We start from the raw sequence: 17,307 nt of genomic DNA, 5'->3' as shown, positions 1-17,307 counted from the left end.
TCAGTTTCCTACTTTGTAAAATGATAATGTTGAATTGGATGATTTCTAAGGGCCCTTAAAACTCTAACTTGATTCCACCTCTTCAACATATCTCATATCTCTCTCATTCTCTTTCCTCATATAGTCACCACCTCTTACATGGAAATCTCTCAGTTGGTCCCTCTGCTTCTATCCTCTCCTCTCTCCATCTTCTACACAGCTGCCAAATTAATATTCTTAAGACACACATCTGATGCCACTCCCCCTGCTAAAAACAAAAACTAAACAAAAATAAAAAAAAACCTTTTGGTAGCTCCCTATTGCCTTTAGGATAAAATATGAAATTCTCAACCTGACATTTAAAATCTTCCACAATATGGCTTTCACTTGCCTTTCAATTTTTACTTCATTTTGAATCCCTTAATGGGCCTTCTATTTCAGCCAAACTGACCTAAGTGCTAGTCCTGAAATTCTGCTCTATTTCCTATGTCTATGCCTTGGTACAGGCTGCTGTTCCTAAATGGAGATTATTCTCTCCACACCTATAAAACGAAGAATCCCCACTTCTTATTTCAGGTGCCTCCTCCCACACAAAGCTATCCTTGATTCTGCTTTGTATTAATCCTTCCTCCCTTCTCCAGTTATGTCTTTACTTATCTAGGCACACATTGTATCCCTCCAATTAAAACATACATTCTTTGAGGATGGTGACTATTTAATTTTTGTTTCTGTATCTCTAGTGCCTAGCATAGTGTTGGGCACATAGTAGGTACTTAATAAGTATTAGCTTTGATGAAATTCATTCTTATGATCCTATGACTTTTTCTTTCTATAGCTAGATTATTTGTCTCTATAGCTGGATAGGTTTTTTTTTCCCTATAGTTTTAATGGTTGGACTAATTAGTCAGTTAGGCCCTTCAGAACCCTGAAATTCTATGATTTAATAAAATAATTGAAAGTCTCTAAACCTCAGTTTCCTCATTTGTAAAACAAAGACAACAACCCTTGCCTTGCTGATCTCATGGGTCCATTGTGAGACTCAGATGATGATGTATGGAAAGCACTTCTTAATTGTAAAATGCCGTTCGCATCATCTATTATTAATTATACAATCAGCCCATTCCCCCAGTTTACTAGACTGGCTCAGTTGTGGTCATATTGTCACAGCTGGACTACAAGGCTAAGTGCCAAGCTGTAGTCTCACTCTTTTTTCAACAAGGCCTTTGAGTTTGGTTATTTTAAGGCTTTTTCCTCCTCTGAGTTCCTTATGTCTGTTGTTTTTGTATTATTCTATATTATTTTTTTATGATCCTACCTGGAGTGCCCACATGGGCCCAGAAAGAACTTAATACATATTTAGCAACATCACTATTATTATTATCAATAATAATAGGTGGGAAGTGGCCTTCAGCAACCAGCTTGAACTACCTTTTAGTGTTTAACCCAAAACACGATTTGCTAAGCAATTTCTCCTTAATCTTTAAACCTTTGCGTCTTTCAAGGGAAATTTAATCCTTGTGTTTCTGATTCATTTACACTTAACTCATCAAAATGTTGCTTTGTAAGACCTGTTTGATGTATGGGAGAGCTCATAAGCCTTTTTTTATAAGCCTTTCCAATGCGTTTTTCCTTTGAAGAAGAAGTTTGGACTCTTCTAGGACTAAATAGAATGAAAAAAACCTATTCCCACCCCAGAGGTTGCAAATTACAAGCAGTTTGTACATTTCAACCACACCAGGCCTCCATGAGGGAGGGGAGATTGGAGTAGGTAGAGATGGAACTCCCAGGGTTCTGTGGAGAGATGATTGAATTTTAAGTCAGTTTAAAACCTGAGTCTGCCCCTCATTTCCTGCATGACGTTGGGCAAGTCATTCCATTTCTCTGAGCCTCAGTTTCTTCATTTGTAAAATGAAGTGATGGAATTAAATAATCTCTTAAGTCCTTTTCTGGTTCAGATATCCTGAAATTATGTATTCAAACAGTTTATGTTCTAACGTCCCTTCTAGTTCTAATATTCTCTGTTCTAAAGTCTCCTCCGATTCTGACATTAAAGGTTCTGTTATTCTTTATTTGCAGGCCTATAGCACATTCAATGTTTTAGGATTCTGAATTTCTGGTTGTTCTTTCCCCTGCACAATATAAGCTATCTGTCCATAGAAGACAAAGTTGATGGAGTAAAGGCTGAGACAGAAAGAGTCAGAGAAGGTCAGATTACTTTTTATTATTTCTGGGATGCTGTATAACTTCAATAATGTGTCTGTTTTTGATACAAGCAATTTGATGTGGATTCTTCCTCCCCACCCCATATCATGTCCATATAATGAGTGTACTGCATAGCATATTGTCATATATTCACAAAATTTTAGGACCTTGAGTCATTTTTCTGAATCTGAAGTTTGGAAGGGACCTTAGAGGTCATCTAATCCAGCCTCTTCATTTTAAAGAGAAGGTAACATAAGTCCAAAGTGGGGAGTAATTTGCCCAAGGTCACACAGTTGAGTGGAGATAGTACCATATCCTGGGTCTTTTTGATAACCCAGTTATTTCTAATACACCAACCTATCTCAAACTAAAGAAGCACACATGCAGGGTGTGGAGATCACAGGTCTCTCATTTTACTAAGAGAGTCATGGCTAGAGTGGGCTGGGGGAAAGGTGGGGGAGGGATAGAGACAGAACATTGGAAAAATTATCTTTTTGTTTGATTCTGAAATTTGGAGGCAGTGGGGAAAGGTCAGGGTGGTCCTGGAGAATGCCAGAAGACATCAAAATTCTAGTTATGCCTTTGGGATAGAGATGGGATGAATCTGATCCACCTAAGTCAAAGCTCATACCATTTCTCTGTGGTTCAAGGCCACTCAGAAGGAAGTGGGGTGCCTGAGCAATAAGGTATCTATTCCCCTACATAGCAGAGGAGATAATGCTACCAATTTTGTCTTCTTTACTTGTTTTCATCACTCTGAATATAGAAAATTGCATCCCAAATAAACTTTAAACTTATCCTGGCATGCAAGGCCCTTGAGAATCTGGAAACAACTTAATGAATATTTTTCCACCCTTATCTCACAGGGATCTCAATCATGTACTTAACAGTCTCAGCCAACTGCACTATTTGCTGACCCAACACACATTCCTTGACCCCTGTACCTTTGCTCACTGGGTTCCTATACTTGAAATGCATTCCCCTCCCCACAAATCTGCCTATTGACATCCTACCCACTCTGAAAGACCCTATTCAAATGCCACCTTCTTCATTCAGTTTTCCCTAGAATTTCTCATCTGTCATTTTGTCTTATAACCTGATTTATCTATATCTATCTTTATCTTTAACCTTATTTAAGAAGGAAAAAAACCAAACAATAATCGGATTTGTCATTTCTTTGGTATGGGGACATCCTGATAAAGAAACTCCTGTACCTGCTCTGCAATATATAGTCTTAAGAATTTGCCAGGGACACTATGAATAAGTGATTTGTTTCTGAGAGACATCACTAGTTTATGTTAGAGGCAGAACTTCTACAGAGGCCTTCTTAAGTTCAGTGTTAGCTTTCTTTCAATTATACCATCTTGTTGCCTCAAAGTTTTAATCCTTTTATGCCATAAGAGCAAAAAATAAGGATAATTGTAGTATCATCCAGCAGTGGTGTCCTACTTCCATAAGGAGGACACTTGCTCTGGATACAAGCAGATCAAGTTCAGTCCTGCAGGAAACCGATCTGTAAGAGAGAGGATCAAACTTTTCTCACACTTATTTGAGGAAAAATCTGTTAAGGTTTAGGTTTGTCTCATATCTAGGAAATCTCCAAAAGGGATTAACATGGTTCATTCTAGAAAAGTAACTCAATGTACCAAGTGGCAGATTTCAGGTACAGGACAGCTATTTATTTCCCGTACCATAGAAGAAATGCTTGAAACACAAAAGACTCATAAGAGTGTATTGATAAATACTTAAAATATGAAAGAGTAACCCATTACAAAGGACTTAGAGCATCATGTAAGAAGTTCAGAAAATATACAAGGCACTCAGAGGAATAACAAAAGCTCATAAACAGATACAGAAACATATGTTATCATTACTTTTTTATATCTTGCAGCAGGTAAAAATTTTCCATGAAGACTTGTGGGATTGCTAGAGAGATTTCACCTTCACCTTGGCCTGTACTGCTGAAACTGCAACTATAGGTCCATATCTTCTGGCTAGCCAAGGCATAGCTCATTCTCCCAGCAGTAGTCATTTCCTCTGAGAAAAATATAACTCTTTAAAAAGAAACTCCCACTACTAGCCAGGTCTGAGGATAGTCCAACCTTGAACTCATGAAGGAGCTGCCAAGATGAGAAGCTCACATCTCAGGATCACTATTTGGTCACCAAATGAAGAAGAGACAGCAAGGTACTTGACATTGAGGCTGAGTCAGCTAGGCAAGCACATGTGTTCACTATTCACTAACATGTAGATGCAATTGTCATTAATCCTGGGGGTGGTAGAAGAAGGAAGAGAAGAGATATTACCTCCCTCTTTCTCACTGGAAGTCTGAGGGAAAGGCTGCTTCAGTATGAAGTAACACCTTCCAAGAAAGGAAGAGAGAGAGAGCAAGCAGAGAATTGAACTTCTTTTAAACCTATGTGGCAGTGGCTCTGCTCTGTTGCTAATACTCTTTGGAATATCTCTTCCATCACAGCAACCAAGGGGATAACTGGAAGCTACTGGTTATGTCATGTTAGTTAGATGTCATACCAGATCACATGTGTCACCAAAAGTGGCCTGAGCTTGAGGTCTGCTGGAAAGGGTTCATAGAGCCAGCTCAGCTGCAGGGAAAGAGCAACAGTCCAGAAGACTGGTACTGACTACTCCCTTTACATGGCAATAGTGACTTGACTAAGGGCTATTTTTATCACCATCATCATCATCCATTGACAAGGATGATGATGATTGACATTTACATACACACAGCCCTTTAAAGTTTGCAAAATGCTTCACACAAACTATTTCACCTGAGCCTCACAAAAACCCAGCTGCTACTACCATCATTTCTAAGTTACTTTCCATCTACTCTGTATCATTTACATTCTGATACACACAATATATACAATGTATACATGTATATGGGCAATATATATATATATATACATACACACATATATATACACACACACACACATATATATACACACACACACATATATACACACACACACACACATATATATATATATATATATATATACACACACACACACACATATGTATGTATGTGTACCTTTCCCTTTCTCCACCCCTGCCCCTGCCATTATCTGATGTGGTCAGATCTATGCTTGGGAAGATGATTTTGGCAGTTGTATGGAGGTTGGATTAAAGAGCGGAGAGACTTGAGGCAGGGAACCCAAACCAACGGGCTATTGTGATAGTCCAGGTAAGAGATCATGAGTGCCTTCTCTAGGGTGGTAATATGTTAGAGGAGAGAAAAGGATGTATATGAGAGTTATAGTGGTGAAAGAAATTACAAGATTGTGTGGTGATGGAGAGTGACGAGTTAAGGAAGAAATTAAGGTTTTTAAACTGGATGGCTGGAAGGATAGTGGTGCTCTTGACAGAAATAGGGAAATTCAGAAAACAGGAGAGATTTTGGGGTAAGGGCAATGAATTCTGTTTTGCACATGTTGAGTTTGAGATGCATATGGGACATCTAGTTTGAAATGTTGGACAGGTTATTGATAATATAGGATATTAGAATCAGTAGAGAGACTAGGGCTAGATAAATAGATCCAATTATTTACATAGAGGTGATAATTGAACTCATGGGAGCTGATGAGATCACCACCGTGAGTGTGGAGAGGGAAAAGAGAAATCCCAGGACCAGGCCTTAGGGGACATTCACAGTCGGTGGTTATAAGTCTTATGAAGGTCCAGAAAAACATACTGAGAAAGAGTGGTCAGACAGGTAGGAGGAGAAGAAATTGCCTGCTGTCACAAAAGCCCAGAGAGGAAAGACTGTACAAGAGGAGAGGGTGGTCAGCAGTATCAAATACTGTTGAAAAATGAGGATTAAGAAGGGCCCACTGGAATTGGCAATTAAGAGATCATTGGTAACTTTAGAGAGAGCAGATTCAATTGAATGGTGAGTTTGGATTCAGCTTGTAGAGGGTTTAGAAAAGAATAAGAGGAAAAGGGAAGAAGAAAAGAAGGTATCTGGAAAAGGCTTTTGTGCAAGGTCTTTTGTTGAGAAGAGAAGGAGAGATAAATGACAACAGCTAGTGGGCCTGGTATAATTTAGTGAGAATTTTTTAAGGATTGTCAAGACTTGGGTGTGTTTGTATGCAACAGGGAAGAAACCTTTAGACAGGAAGAGACTGAAGACTAGGGAGAGAGTGGGGATAATGATAGGGGTAATCTGCCGGAAAAGAAAAGAAAGGCTATCATAAAGGATACATAAAGAGGGCTTTGGCCTTGGAAACAGAAAAACCACCTAATTATGAGAGATGGAAGTAGAGAAGGAGATGGTGGAGGGATATGTATGGAGGATGTGAACTAGAGAGGAGAGAAGAGGGAGCTCATAGCAAACGGCCTCTATTATTTTTTGGTGTTTTTTTTTATTTTGATGAGGTATGTGGTCCTCAGCTGAGACATTAGGGGAGCTAGTATCATGGGAGGCTTTAGGAAAGAAGAAAAGGTTTGGTATAGTTGATATGGCAAGCAGAATAGAGAATCAACCATGACCTATGGTACTAGAAAGATACCTTCCCCTCCCAACATTTCAACTTTATCTCTAGAAGTCTCAGGGGAGAAATAACCAGCTTTTTCCTGGGTCCCAATAAGTGAACACGAGAATTGAGTCCAAAACCTGTGCTATATACTACAACCCCCTCGTTTATTGAGAGAGGAAAATGAGGTTCAGAGAACCTGCATGGCAGAACCAGAACCAGCATCCAGGTATCCTGAATTACGCAGACTCTCAGATCTGGAAGGGACCCAACAGATCCCTTTTCACTTACATTCAAACAGAAATCTCCTCTGCTACATTCCTAACAAGTCACCACCCAGCCTCTATTTAAAGACCTCCGGTGCTGGGGAACCAGTACCCTCCTGAGGCATCTCATTCCACTTTAGAATTACTTTTTATTTCTAGAATTTTTTCCCCTTACATCAAACTTAAGCCTGACACTTGGTGAACTTCTACTCCTTGCTCCTACTTCTAGCCTCTGGGTCCAAGAAGAACAAATCTAACGACTATTATCCATGACAGACAGGGAACATGTACCCCACCCTCTACCCTCACCCCTTCAACTTTTCTCCAAGCAAAAACATCTCCAAGATTCCCTAACTGCTTCTTAAGTGGCCTGGTTTCCAGACTCCTCATCATTCTAGGCTGTACCCCACCTTGTCAATGTCCTTCCTAAAAGATATTGCCTGGGATCACATGGACCTTTCCCAGACTGGGTCTTTCCTTTTGGACAATACTGTGCCTTTCTATAAACTTGTTAAGATGATGTGTTGCCTCATGTTAAGTCTGTCCTTGTTTCAGTACTCCATGAAAATGAACAGATTAAAATACGTGCCAATAAGCACATACCATTTTTCCTGTTGGCCTGCAAACACCCTGTTACAAATGCTATGGAAATATTCAGAACCTGCTGTGTGCTACTCCTGAGGTCTACACTGGAAGTACTGAAACTGTGGGGTAACCACAGGAAAAAAACAAAACCCTAAAGAATCTAGCAAGTTTGTAAAGACAGGAATGGAGAGAGTCAAGTCATTCTCAATGTCCTAATGGGAGTTTACCATTTTCTGGTGATTTGATTCTTTGCTAGCAATGTACTGAGAGATTTCTCCCAGTGCCCAGGCCTCCCTGCAACTCTCATTTAGACTTCCCTCCTCAATGCAGCCATTTAAATGCATATCAGTAGCGATTGTGCTCACCAGATTCCTCTTAGATTAGCTCCAGAAATGACTTCTTTTAGTTCTGTGAGCTTGGAACGGAAAACCTGGCTGCCTGTACTATTCTGCTCAGTGACACGACCTGCTTTTTGCCTGGGTTAGCAGAGGGAACGTCATTAAGTGTTCATGGAACTTTCATAGCAAATTTGTGTAATGGAGGCACATGTAAGTTTCCATGTCATAGGTATGTATGTGTATGTGGGTAGATGTACAAGTAAAATATGTATTCTTGCCTGTGTGTGGGGTATACATGTGCATGTGTGAGTGGAGGCAGTTGTGTAGTATATGTGTATATGTATGGAATATACATGGAGTATATATGTATGTGTGTGTGGGTTGCATGTTAAGCCTATTTGTGGGGTTGGTGACTACAGACATTTGTGATATGTGTGAGTGGAAAGAGAAGTGTATGGAGCTGGAGCATGAATGATGTGCATATCTAGAGCACGTGTATCTAATTGTTTTGTTTCCTTATTATCTATCCAATTTCAACTCTACCCACTTGGGTCTTCTTTTCTTCCCTTATCTATTTCCTTATCAATCTCCATTTTCTTTCTTCCCATTCCCTGTTCTTCTTTCTCACCTGACCCCATTTTCTTTCCTTTTTTTTTTTAGATCAGCATAAACAGTACAGAATAAGTGTGCCTGTGGAGAACATTGTTAGGTAACAGATCTGTACTTATCAGTTATCCATTCATTCAATAAACATTAATTAAGTGCCTACTGTTTGTGGAATAGACAGTGTCTGAAGAGATGGAAAGTTTACATAAGCCAGGTCTCTACTCTCATTGATTTTACAGGCTGGCAAACAAATACAAGAAAACAATATATAATATTACCTGATTAATGCCCAAGAGACTTGAAAAACAAAGTGCCACGTGGCCAATGAGAGCTAAGATCACGACCACCTGGAGTAATAACTTTCATCCAAGTAGGAGATATGGGTAGGTCTGAACAATCATTGACTCCATTCTAATCACCTCCCTGTGAGAACTCCTCTTAGCCATAATTTTCTGACCATGTCCCCGTTCAGGGACAACAATATTCCCACTCACATGTTCAGGCTCAGACCTGTCCAAACCCAGATAAGGTGCTCCTGGATAAGGCAGAACTCACTTCAAGATTAGGTTTATTTCTCAAGACTCTGAATGCTGGTTCCTTGACTTGACATATTTATTTTCCTATTACTTCTCTCCAATAACTAGATACTTCTCTGTTCTTTTGATTATTTGGATTTCTTGCCACCTTCCTATCTGACTTCTGATAACTAGCTGTACATTCCTTGACTATTGCCTGACCTGTTTATATTCCTGAAAGAGTGTTTTTCATGACCCTTGATAATAATGTTTCCCCCTCTTATGTTGGCTCCTACTACCTGATATTTCCCAATCATGGCATCCAACTACAGGTTTGGTCCTTGTGGAATTATTTTTGAATATGCTGATGCCACAGAAATTTTTTAATGTCATAGGAAAAAGTGCCTATCTCTAGGGCTAGAGAGCTAAGGATATTCATCAGTATCATAGGGTCCCAAACATTGGAAAGGGCATTCTGATCTCCTTCCAACCCCACTGAAAACAAGTGTAACATCTCAATGGACAATGGCCAGACTAAGTAATTGAGACTTCATATACTCACATAACCAAATAATTTTAGACCACACAGAAGTCATCTATTCCAATTCTTTTATTTGAAAGACAAGGAAACTGAGGACCAAGAGGGATGCGAAAAAAACCAATTACCTTCCAATTGGATTTGGGTTCTGGAGTAGGGAGGTGATATAGGAAGAACAATATCCTTCTACAGAGGCCCTAATTGCCACACCCCTTTCTTAGCATTCTCCCAATTTTCCTGTTGTTTAATGAATCTATATTTCTAGCATCATGCGCTGAACACCAGACTGCCCATTTTCATAGAAGCACATGCTCAGAAGAGTTAGGAGAGAGCATTGTGCTAATGTGGACACAATATTCAAGACACAAAACCTTAGATATATATACTAGAGTAATCATCAGGTTCTCTCTAGATGTGCTAAATTGAATTAGAACGCTTGTGGGGCACTTGGAGCTATGGTTAGAGGTATATCTAAACAGCATAGGTAAGTTTTCTGTTGTATCTCATCATAAACAATAAGATGTAATGGAAGCAGCAAGCAGTCTCATTTGTAAATATCTTAATGTGAACTATATTTCTCTTCTGATGCCTCATCATGCTGTAAAGGGGACTGTTGATAATTATTAAGAAATATGTGCCAGCCTTGGAAAGATGTCCTGATCTTTGGACCACGGTAGTACAGAGCACTTGGCCCAGAGTCAGAAAGAATCATCTTCTTGAGTTCAAATCTGACCTAGGATACTTCCTAGTTGTGTGACCCTAAGCAAATCATTTATTTCTTTGCCTTGGTTTCCTCATCTGTAAGATAAGCTGGAAAGAAATGGCAAACTATATTTTAATTCCTCTATACGACATGAGTAATGTGAAAATATATTTGATAGGAATGTATATGTAGAGCCTATATCGGATTGCTTGCCATCTTGGGGAGGGGGAGAAAAATTTAAAACTTATGGAAGTGAATGTTGAAAACTAAAAATAAACTCATTAATAAAAAAGAGGTGCAAAGTACTCTTAAAAAAAGAAAAGGCAAACTACTCCAGTATGTTTGCCAAGAAAACCCCCAAATAGGGTCACGAATAGTTGCACATGACTGAAAAATGACTGAAGAACAGCAAGAACTTAAATTAGTAGAAATTCAACACCAGGCTGGTTACCAGCTGATGAGATTTTTGGTCACAGCATTCTTGAAGACTATCTAAGTCATATAAAGGTTTTCATTGGAATTAGTGGAATTAGCATCTGTACTGTTCAGGTTTAGCACATCACTTCTCTCTTTGAGAGGAGAGACCTGGGAATTGGTAAGAGAGCACAGAGGAAGTAACTGACCATGGTCCGAACCAAAGGCTCTGTGTTGATCTTACCTTGGTTTAATCTTGAGGGCATCTCACCCAAATCTCTCCTTGGCTCATGCCCCCACAAAGGTTTCTTGTTACAACCTCAGAATTTGCCTCATATCTAGGTCTTCATTTAAGAAAAAAAAAAAAGGAAAAGAAGGTAATCTCCCACACAAACTCACAGTTTGACAATTCATTAACAAAGAGGGCAAATTTTATTTAACTTGAGAAAAGAAGCAAAGCAGATCAGAGCTGGGCCCATCTACAGTTAACAAACTCTACAATTTTCTTAGGCAACACACTTCCTGAGTATTACCTCCTTCCCCTCCCTCACCAAGGACATATACTGTTCTTCAGAGTTACTGTTCTACCCTACTTTCCCTATCAGTGGAAATACACTTGGAGTGGTGTTAAAGTGTGCTTGGGGGATGTGGGGGTGGGTGATGTGGTAGATAAAAAAGTTATGACTTGGTATTTGATTGGACTCATGAGGGGAGTGATAGAGTCAAGCAATAAACCTAATCTAACAGAAAGTCCCATCACCTAAGAAGACCTACAAAGTCTTCTAGCTATATAGTTCTACTGAGGGGTTGACGTTTCCCAAAACCACCACTCCCCCTTTCCACTAGGGACAATACCTAGTGATTGCTTGAGAGTCAACTTTGACTAAGATTGGTACTTCTTGGAACTTACCACTTCAACGTTTCCTGAAACCATGTGACAACCTAGGGTCAGGTTCTGGAACTGTGGATCAATGTGGACTCTATTGGGCAACTATAACCTAGATCCATAGTCTCGATATAATTAAGGGTATCCCAAACTGACTCAGGCTTTATGCAGCTATATCAGAGAACAGTGTATCACATAAAATCAATAAATATTTATTAAGTACAAAATAGAATCATCAGATACAGAGCAAAGAATATTAAATTTCATTCTCTTCAACTCTAGAGTCAGACTGAACTTTAGAGGTCATATAATCTGAATCTTTTTCCACTGGATTCCTAGAATACTGCATACTTGATACCTCTCTGGTTGAATGCTTTCAGTGACAGGAGGCTCACTACTTTACAAGGCAGCCTGCTCTATTTTTGAAACTGCTAAAAAGTTCTTCTTATGTGCAGGGTTCCATATAGCCCTGGAGTAAGGGTTGGGGGGAACCTCTATGAATTCCCCAGAAGCGGCTCTTCAACAGTCTTACCCCTGACTGAAATCCTGTTTGTTGAGGTTTGGAGGTTAAGCCAAGGTGTTCCCAACCTCGACTCACCTGTCATGTAGGCTGCATAATGAGCCCATTAGCAAGTCGCCCAGAGCGGATAGAAACCTCATCTGACAGCTCTTGTCAAAGGTCCCAGCCAGAGGCGGAGGGGGAAGGGAGGCAGCCCCAAATCGGGGAAGGAGGGAGCTGAGGCCTCAAAGCCTCACTCAATCCATAATTTAATACAAATGTGGCACTTTCGATCAGCTTCATATTTGCTAAACATTCAGAGGCTTTTTTCCCCTTCTTTCCTTGAGAAGATACTCACTGCTAAACATCTCACCATTAGACACAGGAGGAAAAGGAGAATGACACTTGATGGAGAAGAATCCATCGTCAAAGGCAATCACAGTTTGCAAGATGATTTTCAATCTGCAGCTCAGGAGGGGCTGGCATCAAACAGAACAGAAGCCAAATGAACCTTCAGAAATGCCCATGCCTCAGTTTCCTCATCTATAAAATAGACATCCATGTGGTAAAGATAAAATGAGGTGGCAGGGAGAATGCACCTTGAGAAACCTGAGAGTGACACAAAAACAAGTTAATATTTCAGAAAGGAAGTATGGTGTAAGGTGATGAACACTGGACAGGAAATGAGAATACCTTTATCTAGAAAACATTTTAAAGCTCATGTTCCAGTTCTGCAACTGAGGGATAACAATTAGGGGACTCGGGCAAATAATTTGAGGATCTTCTCATAACCACAGCTTATATTGGTAAAATGCTTTTGAGTTTACAAAGCATTTGACATATTTCATCCTCACAACAACTCTGTGAAGGAGGCAGGGCATTATCATCCCCATTTTATAGATGAAGGAAATAAGGGAGTAGAGTGGATGGACCAAGGTCTCACAGCTGATGTCACAGAATCAAGCAATGTGAATGCTGGTCTGACATTAGAGAATCATTAGATCAACATCTCAGCCTGCTCTATTTAACAGATGAGAAAATTGAAATGAGAGAAGACGAGTGACTGGCCCAAGGTCATAAATGTCATGAGTGGAAGAGCTGGGATTTAAACCCAGGTCTTCTGACTTTCTGTTCAGCATCCACTCCTTTGCACCATGCTACATGGCAGGCCAGGACTGCAGGCTGAGGTCTATGACAGCTAAGTCACTGTCTGGTGGGGAAGAGAAAGTAAATGAGTGTGGCACTTGTTTATTCTCAAAGGGGAAATTTTATCTCCTCTTCCTCAAGTGACTTCGTAGTTTTCTGATGGAGTAAGAGCAGTTACTCAGGGAGAAAGTTGAAATGCACAATGGAAAGTGCTTAAATATTTTTTAAAGAGCTCTAAAGAGAAATTTGATTTTCACTGGGACTCCTGAGAATCTTTAAGAGTGGATTTGTTTGGGTAAATTGCAAGTGAGCCTCCTCCTGTGCACACCTGGGAATGGTTGTTTAATTGGACCACACCTGGTGCTGATTATGTCTTCTCCTGCCTTGTTTCTCATTTGGTGCTTTGTGGCTGGGCCTCAGTTAGTGCAGGGTGGTGCTGGAGAGTGCCAACACTCTGAAAGCATCACTGAGAAGGTTGTAAAAAGGCATCGCCCTCACACAAGTGTGCTTTTGTGGTAGAACTGCTCATTTGAACTGTGGGATTTAATTAGCCTGTCATTGCTACATACATTTCAAAAGGAAAAGAAGATTCAGCAAATAGAAGATACCATTTTTAAAAATTCCTTTGAATTTTTATCTTAGTATTAGAGTATTAGAAAGTTCTTTCTGATTCTCACTTCCTTCCTAGTCGGTCAGTCATGTAGTCTCTCCAGCCAGTTTATATATATAGTCTCATCCCTGCTATGAGCTAGCTATGTCACTTCAAGCCCTTTTCCCACATGGAGCCTCAGTTCTCCTATTTGCTAAATGATTTTGGACTTAAAAAACAGTAATTCTTTCATTTGATCTTTGGCAATATTTTATGAGATAGGGGCATGTATCCTCACACCCATTTTATTGGAAACTGAGTCTGATAGGAGTGAAAGGACTTGGCTAAGGCACACAGCTGGTAAGAAACTAAGAATTCAAACCCAGATTTTCTGACTCCAAACTGAATGCTCTCCCTACTACAAACACATTTGCTTCTCTGTCCGTGAGACTCCATCCACTCTAACATCTTAGGAGCCAACAAGTCCCCATCCCATTATCCTTAAAGTATTGGTGAAAACTGCCTATCCCCAAAGACTTGAGGGGTACTTGACAGAACTAGAAGGAATATTAGGCATCATTCAGTACAATCTCCTGATTTCACAGGGAAGGAAACTGAGGCTGAGAGGTGACCTGATTTGATTAGGGTCATACAGATAATATTTATGAAACCTGGGATTTACATTTGTGTCTTTTGACTCAGAGTTGAATGCCCTTTCCACTACAACCTGCTGCTGTTGCCTCTGCCAGTAGATAATTGATGTGTGATTATTTTTTCTTAACTTTTAAGGCAGCAGGAGAGTTAAAGAGTATCCCTTCAAAGCATTTTTTCTTTTTCATTTCATATTTTTTCTTTATCCAAAAGCTGCAGAGCAAAATAATTTATTTTGGATTTGAATAGAATGTGATAAGCCGGAAAAGGGGAAGGCAGGGGTGTCCACAGCCTGAGCATTAACTTTTAAATTACCCACTTCATGTGGGTCTGAGCTTGGACATTAAAGTATTGGTTGCCAAAGTGGCATGTGCATCAGTTCTCCATGAAAAACTGCTGGAGCAGCCTGGAGGGGAGGGCAGGGCAGGGAAGGAGATGAGAGGGAATGTGAGGGGATGGCAGAGGAGACAGGAGGGGATGGAGGCGGAGGCAAAGGGATGATTCCAAAGAAGATACAGAAAGACATAGGAGGGTGGGTCTAGGCCCCCATCACCCAATGAAGAGACAATTGCAAGAAAGTCATTCTCCTGTCTCTAGGCTCCCCATGACATCATGTCCACCTTGCACGATGAAGCCAGATTAATGTTAGCAAAATACCACTGTTGTCTATCATAACTCTTCTGTAAAAACCTTCAAAGGCTCCCTATTGACTACCTAATCAAATTTTAATTCTTCTGACTAGGCTCTAAAGTCTTCCAAAATCTGTCCCTACTTGATCTGTATCTTCTCCAATTGCCTACAAACGTGCCTGCCTCACTTTAGTCGGACTTTTCTCTCTATAAATCAATCAAGCATTTATTAAGCACTTACTATTTTAGGGATCTTTTTTTTGTGGGGGGGAGTGAGTCCAGAAACAAAAACAAGGCAGTGCCTGCCTTCCCAACATTCTGCTGAGGGAGGAGGAGCATGGCATGGTCACAGAAAAATCAATACAAGAATTATACAAAATGGATCCAGTAATGCTGAATGGAGGGTGAGATATTAACCAGTGGGAGAAATCAGGAAAAGCTTTCGGAAGGAAGTGGAACGTGATCTGAACCTTTGAACTAATTACAAAAAGTGGTGCTGAAGAGGGGGAACATTCTAGGTATTTCAGGATAGCCTGTGTAAAAGTAAAGAAAAGGGAGGTGGAATATCCAGTATTAAGCAAGCCAGTTTAGGACATAGATGTGTAAGGGGGAGTAATGAGCACAAAAAATTTATTGGAGTCAGCTTGTGAATGACTTTAAATGCGAAACAGAAATGTTTTTTTTTAATTCTAGAGGCAATAGGGAGCCACCAAAGCTTCATGAGGAAAGGAGTGACATGATCAGAAGACCTGAGTTCAAATCCAGCCTCAGACATTTACTGGCTGTGTGATCCCAGGCAAGTCACTTAACCTTCACTTGCCTCAGTTTCCTTATCTGTAAAATGGGGATCATAATAGTACCTTGTTAGATAATACACAGGAGGCATTGGACTTTGGACTCCAGCTTCTGACAGGCTCACTCTTAATCTGGTCAGACAGGAAAGAGAGCTTCAAAGGGGTTAATAATAAGCTTTATTCTAGACTAGTCTTCTCTAACGCAGTATTGATGATAATGAAAACACTACAAACTCCTACAGTATTTCCTAATCACCCTTCTCACAGGGGCTGGTGAGAAGGTGAGGTAACTACCCCTATGTTTCGATGGAGTCAATCCAGACAGGCACAACTTGCGCATTCAACCCTAAAGGGTACCCCAAATCCCCTCAAGTCTCAGTGGGGGCTGATTGAGGCAAACACGGATTCCCCTCTTCCAAGCCTCGATGGAGGCCAGTCAAGGCACACAACATTCCAGGTTGTGTATTCAATCATAAAGGTTTCCCAACTCACTGACCACTGACTACCTGTTTTATAGGGCATCAGACAAAGAAGGCATATTGCCAGCAATAGCCTCACAAGTTTACATCCTCCTCCCTGTATCTCACTGCATAGTTGTAGTGGATGTTTACAGTTTCAACACGCATGTTTATATTATTTGTCCTTATATAATGTTGTGCAAGTGTGGCAGAGATATCTTGAACCATGAGCCTGGGAAACTGAGATTGTTATGGCCACAGATCCTGGAAACTGAACTCTAAGAAATAATAACAAAAATCTACTTTACACACACTAAAATCTACATTATGCTAAAATTCACCTTACTGACACACCCATTTCCCAAAGTTGCTATGAGGATCAAATGATATAATAATTGTAAAACTCACTTAACACAGTCCTTGGCAGATAATAAGTGCTATGTAAATGCTAGCTATTATTATTATTAAACCTGTGTTTTAGGAATAGCAATTTGGCATCTCTTTGGAGGAGAGATTGGAGAAGGGAGAGGCTGGAGACTCAAGAGGTTATGAGGGTCTGAACTAGGATGGTTGTGGTGGTAGGGAACAGAAGCAAAAGATGGATACAAGAAATATGGTTGAGACAAGAGCAATAAGAATTGGCAGCTCATTGGATAATGGGGAGTGGGGAGAGTGAAAGAGAGCTCTTAAAATGTGAATATGGATGAGCCCATCAACATTTATTAAGCCCCTACTATATACCAGGCACTGTGCTAAATACCAGGGATACCAAAAGAAACAAAAGATGGTCCCTGCCCTCAAGGAGCTCATAATGAGAGAGACCACAAGCAAATAAATATGTACAAACAAGCTATGTGCAGGATAAAGAGGAAGTCATTAAGAGAAAGAAGGCATTATAATTAAGAGGCCTTGGGAAAAACTTTCTGTAGAAGGTAGGATTTTAGTAGGGACTTTAAGGAAGCCAGGGAAGCCAATAAATAGATGAAAGAAAGCATTCTGGGTATGGGGGACAG

This window comes from Trichosurus vulpecula, chromosome 3, assembly GCF_011100635.1.
Source record: "Trichosurus vulpecula isolate mTriVul1 chromosome 3, mTriVul1.pri, whole genome shotgun sequence".
Classification (NCBI taxonomy): Eukaryota; Metazoa; Chordata; class Mammalia; order Diprotodontia; family Phalangeridae; genus Trichosurus; species Trichosurus vulpecula.
The sequence above is the reverse complement of the archived record's forward strand: the minus strand, read 5'-3'. Positions refer to the sequence as shown.